The 8,000-nt window shown below is 34.7% G+C and overlaps 2 long non-coding RNA genes across 2 annotated transcripts; one reads left to right on the top strand and one right to left on the bottom strand.

The window, feature by feature from the left end:
* Positions 1–469: 469 nt before the first annotated feature.
* On the bottom strand, positions 470–1,900 carry LOC120071715. The gene is made up of 2 exons (XR_005480317.1): positions 1,627–1,900; positions 470–1,173 (listed from the first exon to the last, which is right to left on the bottom strand). It is a non-coding gene; the product is annotated as an uncharacterized LOC120071715 (long non-coding RNA).
* Positions 1,901–4,453: 2,553 nt separating this feature from the next.
* LOC120087718 lies at positions 4,454–6,821 on the top strand. Its single transcript, XR_005484665.1, has 3 exons — positions 4,454–4,915; positions 5,131–5,266; positions 5,826–6,821. It is a non-coding gene; the product is annotated as an uncharacterized LOC120087718 (long non-coding RNA).
* The last annotated feature ends 1,179 nt before the right edge of the window (positions 6,822–8,000 follow it).

Below are 8,000 nucleotides of genomic sequence, written 5' to 3' on the forward strand. Positions count from 1 at the left end.
TTTTTCATCATCAGAATAACTCTTCAGATCACTATCTTCTAGAGAATCAGGAATGTCCTAAGACTCATCTTGATCAGACTCAGACTCGGATGTTTCAGGAGATCCATTACCAACATTTTTGACATCCTTAGTTTTCTTACCAATGAGTTCAAACAAAGGAACATTATTTTCAGAGTCAGATTCGTGGATAGGCTGAAGAATATTTTTCTTCTCAAGGCTTATTCCACGGGACTCGTGATCAATAATGGGTTGAACACCATCTTTCAAACCTTCATCATTTTGAGAAACCACTGAAACACCATCATTTTCAGTATTCACAACACCCTGATCAGCTGAAGCAATTGCCTCAAGGGTGATATTGATATCTTTCTCAACTGATTTTCTGGAAGCATGCATAACATCTTGGTCCACATTGCCAGCAAGATCTCAAACTCATTACACACAGGTAGTGAAAAAAAAGAAGCCAAAGTTTCAAAGACAACTTTATTAGCAAAATCATGCAAAGCATTCACATCAAACTCAGGCAAGATAACTTTTTTCTTTCTCCAATGTATCAGAAACAACATTTTCACCAATAACCACAACAGATTCAGGAAGAATAGTTTCAAAATTTTCAACATTAGAAATAAAGTTATTGTCATTCGTAACCCTACTCGCAGAAACACTAACTTCAGTTTGATCTTCGACAACCACGCTTAAGTTATCCTTAGGGTTTCTAGGCAATGCTATAAACTCATGCAAGTTACTTGGAGAATCATCAGAAAAGGACTTATCTTTTTTCGGGAAAATTTTAACCCCAGCACTAATTAGATCAATCATTGTGAGAGACAATGAACTTATTTTCCTTTCCTTTCATCTCGGTAGGTTGACCAACACCAGAATTCCTTCATTTCACTGACGGAGAAAGAACTTCAACTTCTTTTTCTGTAACAGGAAATCCAGGAACACAAACTTCATATTTGTTCATTGTGGAAAGAGGAACATCCTCTTCAACATGCAACTTCTGCGAGGCCTTTTCTTTGTATCTCACCATTTGCTATCAGAAGTGTGAATTCCTTGTCTGGTACTAACCATTTAAGGAGAAAGGGCAAAACTTACAGAGTGAAAACTGCTTAAGAGAAGTTGAGACAGAGGAACCACCATGAGATCGAACGAGAACCTATCACATTCCAACTGAAAGTAATTCAAATTCAAATGTAAATTTGAAATCAAAAGCCAGTAAATATCTCTCACCTTTTCACCAACCGTAATTAATAAACTTTGATCATCAAATGACCGTGTGGGCTTCTAAACAAAAATGGCCAAGTAATAAATCAAATCGGCCCAACCGAGTAATTGTTATGCTTTTAAAATCACGGACCCAAGGCTGCTCTCAGGGCCTTAAAACGATTAGCAACTAAGGGCGTTGGTAAAAATGTCTGCTAATTGATTTTTAGTATTGGCATGCTCTAACTGAAAGAACCTGTGAAGGCTCTATAGTGAAAGCGAGGATTGTTCCCAATTTTGGTTTTCACAAAACTTTAATTTATAAACTTTAATTTACAGAACATAGACAGGAAAAATTATGCATTAAACGTTAAATTTACAGCATGTTTAGGAGGGAATTATGAAAGAAAAGACACACACTTGAAGCCAATCTTCTTCGTGTAGTCCCTCGATTTGGATCATAAACTCTTCGAACTCCAATTTGAAACCCCAAAATGGGCACCACCACTAAAAAAATCTTTTGTATTCTCTTCGGATTGAGAATTCAAGTAAAAGTTGTGAACTTTGCTTGAATTTGAGAAAGAGAGGAAAGGAAGAGAGGAGGGAGAAGAAAACTTAATTTTCTTCTCTGTGTTTTCTAGGGAGAAGAACCAAAGAGAGTTCTCTATTTAAAAAAACATAAAATGTGGAAGAAGAAAACTGAACCACCACCCATCTCACGTTGTGGTTGAGAAAGTTAAGGGGAGGGAGTTCTTTAGTTAAATTAATAATTAAATTAAAATTAATTTGATTATATATATATATATATATATATATATATAGTAACTAACTTATTATATATATATATATATACTATATGTTATATCAAATATAATACATAACCTATAGTTTTTATATTGTATCAAATACAATATAACCTATAGTTCTATTTTCTCTCAACAATACATGGTATTTAATATAAATCACATTTATACTAACTTCAATTATATGAATCTCATTCATATAATTAATATTTGAATCATATTCAAATATTTAATTTTCTCTCTACCATTTATGATATTTAACATAAATCATATTTATATTAAAAAATTAATTATATGAATCTCATTTATATAATTAGTATTTGAATCATATTCAAATATGTAATTCCTCAAAATAAATTTTTATATTATAATGTATCAAATACATTATATTAATTATATCACATATAACTAATTTAATTAATTATATCATATATAATTAATTCCCTTAATTAATATGAACAATTCAAATTAATCCAAAATTAATTCTCAGAGGGGACCTTGCAGATCTGTGGACTGAAGCTCCAATAGTACTTAGATAATTAATTAAACTCTTTAACTAAATTACCCAACATTCATTAACTGTCGGTCACTCCACTAAAGACAGACAATTGCACTGTTCACACTACAGATATATTTTTGTTTCCATTGTATATAACAGTCAATAGTACAATGACCTTTCACAAATTGCTCATAAGTATAGCTAGATCAAAATTACTGTTTTGCCCCTATAGTTACATCTAACTTCTTAAGTATCATTGATCCCTCTAATGAACAATAATTCATAGTCCAACTATGACCAAGTCTCTCTCGAGCCAAGAGAGGGTGTGGTCACAATGTTCAAGCCTCCAAATCAGCCCTTAAGGGAGAAATTTCTTTACTTACCTTGACATCAGGGAAGGAGAGAATTTTTTCTTGTGTAACTGTGTTTCCAACACTCTAATTAGACGAATCCCTAAAATGGTAGGCATAATGAGTTGGCAATCTGGCCATTCTCACCCACAAATCAAAGAACCGCCTTGATAGGTAGGAGTTCACAACTCACTTAAGATTTAAGTCATGTCACCTATGGTCATCCTGATGAAATGTAAGTCCCTATTATTAACGACATTATATAATGAGACAAGTCATTTTGTAGTCTGGTCTTATACAAACTCTTTGTATAGGATGTCCCCGCTCATATATCTCCACATGAATGATCAGGATCTGATCATTTATAGCACTTTACAACACTTAATAACATCTATAAAGCGGGTCGTATCCATAGTATCACCAGGATAAGGTACCCAGTCTTATCTATCTACTATAGACCGTTTAGGTTATCATTTAAATATGATCCACCAGTGTGTCTCTACATACATGTTTAAATTACATAAAATAACCTAGGATCTTAGTTTATTGGATTGAGTGTATGCTCATAAAATAACAATTGTTTTATTAATATCAAATTGTTTATATAATGTTTACAAACTACGAGAATAATAGAGAGATTTAGGACACCAATCCTAACACTAACTTGATCTGCTTACTTTCCAAAAGGTCACGTATAAAGTGATGTTCGATGTCAATATGTTTGGTATGACTGTGTTGAACTAAATTCTTAACTATATTGCTTGCACTCAAATTGTCACAGTAAAGAGTCATGACATCTTGAGAGACATCATACTCATGTAACATTTGCTTAATCCAAATCAATTGTGTACAGCTACTCCCTGCTGCAATATATTCAACCACAGCTGTAGACAAGGAAAAACAATTTTTCTTCTTGCTGAACCAAGAAATCAAATTATTCCCAAGGAAGAAACACCTTCTAGACGTACTCTGTCTATCCTCTGAGCTTCCATCCCAATCAGTGCCACAGTACCTAACCAGATAGCTACTAGTGTCAAATAAGTATATTAAACCAATCACTTGTGCCATTTATGTATTCGATTATCCTTTTTGTGCTAAGCAAATGACTATTTTTAGGATAGGATTGATATCTGGCATACAAACCAATGAAAAAAGCAAGGTCTCGTCTACTAGCTGTTGGATAAAGTAAGCTCCCTATGATGTTTCTGTAAAGGCTTTCGTCAACTTGATTTCCTCCAGAGTCTTTGGATAATTTCACATGAGTTGGGACAAGAGTTCTCTTCACACTGGCATTTTCAAGGCCAAGTTTGTTTACTAAATTCTTGGCATATTTGCTTTGGGATATAAAGATTCCCTAATTCTGTTGCTTTATTTGGAATCCCAATATAACGTTCCAAATTATTTAAGTAATATTCATTGAATTATCTTGAAATATTTAGACGTTATTTTTGATAAATTTGAGCTAATTTTTATTCGGAGGCAAGATAATTAATTTTAAAAGGATATTTGTAAAGATTTTAAGAGATTTGGGGACTAATAAGTCCAATTTAGAATTTAAGAGGGAACAGAAAAATGTGTGTATATATAGATATATACATAATTGAAATTCAATTAGGATTGGTCTCCGTCGCCCAGCCACTCAAGTTTCACACGATCGCATTAGTTGCTGCCCAAATCATAAGCTGCCGAGATCCAATCGCGTCACTGTCATGGTTCAGATCAGCCATTCACATCTGCTTGGAGCCGTACTGGTGCCAGGTCCACGCCAACCACCCATCGCCGGTCAGTTGCGCCACTCGCGTGGGTCCAGTTGTTTGAGTCTTCGCAACCCAGCGCCATCGCGACTTCTCGTGCCACACCTCTATCAAGGCTTGCTCGCGTCGTCGTCATTCACGTCCAACCGCTTGCCTCTATTGAAGCCACACTGCTGCCGCTGTGAATGAAGTCGCGCTACCGGAAACCGTGATTGACATCCGATTTGCGTTCAGCACTAGTTTCGTCAGTGCGATTCGTTGTTTAGGTTTTCGTCGGAACTTGGATTTTGAGTTGTGTTATTGGTAAGATTTCAATTATTTTGTATGTTTGAGGGCTTCTTGTGATTGATCTTGAATACCCTCTTAGCTTTTGGTTTAAATTTGCTTTGCCCATTGGATTTGGAGCTTAGATTTGAATTTTTTTTAGTGGAGTTTTGAAGTCGGAATGTGCTATGCGGTGTTACTAAAGGCTAATTTTTGAGATTTTTGTAAGTATTTGTGATTTTCTTCTTTAAAAGATTGCAGGTTCTTTAAAGTAAAGCTAAAGTTCAGGTTTGGCCAAAAAAAGTTTAAATTTAATTATAAAGCGTCCTTAGGATTTGGGCCAAGAAGTTTCTCAAGTTAAGAAGATTGGATTGCTTTGTTTACATTGAGGTAAGTGATTTTCTACTGAAACTCCTCTTAAGTTGGACACTTGAGTTAAATGAGAGTGTCCTGTAAATGTTATCTAGATGGTACCATAAAAGAATGCAATTGGCTGCTGGATTGAATTACTAAGCTACGTAAATTTTAAGCCATGTTATGAATATGTTGAAAATCCATGGACTATGACTTATGTGTTAGTCTCTTTGATTATGGTGTGCATGCTAGGCTATGGGGCAGTTGTTAACTCACCTATCGGGCTATGTACATTTTATGTTAGTGAGCCTTCGGGTTCACCGCTTATGACTATTTCGGTGTCCCTATGGGATCACCACTATTTCCATGATTTATGTTACTACGAGTTTACAACCATGACTGTCTTGGCGTTCTTACGGAAGTACTACTTATGCCATGTCATGTTATGCTATGCTATGCTATGTTATGTTATGTACATTAAGCCAATGTTAGGTTGGGTTTAACAAATCACCCAAAGGCCCCAATAAGGGGTCACTTACTGAGTATTTATTTTTTTTATACTCAACCTTTCATATTTTATGTTTTTCAAATACAGACGGAAGCAGACTAGCGAGTGACGAGAGGGACTGGTGACCAAGCTATATCGGACATAAAAATTGCTTCTGCTAAGTTTATGTTATGTCTTTTTAAAAAGGTTATTTGAATGTTTTGAAATTAGATTTTAACGTTAGATAGAATGTTTTATATTTTGAATGTTTTCTTTCTAAGTATTTTTAGGGGCCCCAAGCAAAGATTTTACTTATTTGTTTTTTATTAGTTTTCTAGTTTGGTTTGTAAAGTTGTCTTTATCGTTTTAATAGATTTTTTCCCTCAATGGTCTAAATGTTTGTGTTTTATTGTGTATTTATGAGTAACGGCCATTGTTAAAATACTCAAAGGGTAGGGTCGCTACACCTAGAAAGTAGGACAATTCCCCTACCATGCTCATCTGAAATTCCTATTGCATTTGTTTCACAAAGTGCTCAACCATCTTCTGTGACATTCCACCGAAGACAATATCGTCAACGTAGATTTGGACAAAACAAAATTCTCATGAGATTTCTTTACAAAGAGGGTTCTATCAACTCCTCCTCACTTATACTCATTGTTGACAAAAAAAAAATTGGGTTAAACGTTCATACCAGGCCCTAGGTGCCTGTCTAAGTCAAGGAATCGAATTCCCGCGGAAGCATGAAACACCTTGATTAAGACATTCAATTTTTATTGAAACCAAAAGAGTAAAATAAAAACATGCATTTGTTGGATAAATATTCAAACAAAACTATAAGCATGTTAGAAAAGAGGAAGAAAAGGAGAAATCAAAACTCACCTTTGTTGATTCTTCTAGCTTTCCTCTTCCACCGTTATCAACGATCTCGAACTTCCCAATGAAGAAGGGCACCACCAACAAAATTACCTTGCTATTCACTACGAGTATGGCCTGCTTTGTAGATGTTACAATTATTGTAAAGTGCTACAAATGATCTGATCTTGATCATTCATGTGGAGACATGTGAGCGGGGATATTCTATACAAAGAAGTTTGTATAAGACCAGACCACGAAATGTTTAGTCCCATTATATAACGTTGTTCACAATAGAGACATACATTTCACCAGGATGACCATAGGTAACATGATCTGAATCCTGAGTGAGTTATGAACTCATGCTTATGAAGGCGGTCCTTTGATAAAGTTGCTAGATCGTCGACTCAACAAGCCTACTATTTTAGGGATTCGTCTAATTGGGGAGCTAGGAACACAACTACACAAGAAGAAATTCACTCATTTCCAATGTCGGGGTAAGTAGATAAATTGCTTCGGCTGATTCTGGGGCTTGAATAATATAGCATCAGGTTTGGTCATAGTTAGACTATGATTTATTGTTAATTAGAGGGATCTGTGGTACCTAAGGAGTTAGATATAACTACATGGATGAAACAGACATTTTGGTCAGTTGTACTTACAAGCAATTTGTGAAGGGTCGTTGTATTGTTGATTGGTTATATCCAATGGATAAAGAAATATATTTATAGTGCGAATAGTGTAGTTATCGGTCTTTAGTGGAATGCCTAATAGATAACGGATGGTGAATAATTTAATTAAAGAGTTTAATTAATTATTCACATACCGTTGGAGCTTCAAGCTACAAGTCCATGAGGTCCCCTCGGTAGCTCAACAGGATTTAATGAAGATCAGTTTTTGGATTAATTTGAATTGTTCATATTAATTGAGAGAATTAATTATATATGATAAAATTAATTAAATTTTAATTATATATGATATAATTACTATAATGTATTTGATACATTATAATATTAAGTATGTATTTGAGAGAAATTAATATTAGAATGTGATTTAAATATGAATTATGTGAATTGGATTCATATAATTAAATTTAATATAAATAGGTTTTAACCAAGATGACCATAGGTAACATAACCTAAATCCTAAGTGAGTTGTGAACTCATGCCTATGAAGGTTGTCTTTTAAATTTTATAGGTGAGAGTGGTCGGATTGTCGACTCAACAAGCCTACCATTTTGGGGATTCGTCTGATTGGGAGCTGGGAACACAGCTACACAAGAAGGAATTCACTCCTTCCCTAAAGCCAAGGTTGATTCTAGGGTTTGAACAATGTGGCGCCACATCCTCTCCTGGCCCAAGAAGGTTTTGGTCATAGTTAGACTATCATTTATTGTTCATTAAAGGGATTGGTGGTACTTAAGGGGTT

Source organism: Benincasa hispida, chromosome 1 (genome assembly GCF_009727055.1).
Source record: "Benincasa hispida cultivar B227 chromosome 1, ASM972705v1, whole genome shotgun sequence".
Lineage (NCBI taxonomy): Eukaryota > Viridiplantae > Streptophyta > Magnoliopsida > Cucurbitales > Cucurbitaceae > Benincasa > Benincasa hispida.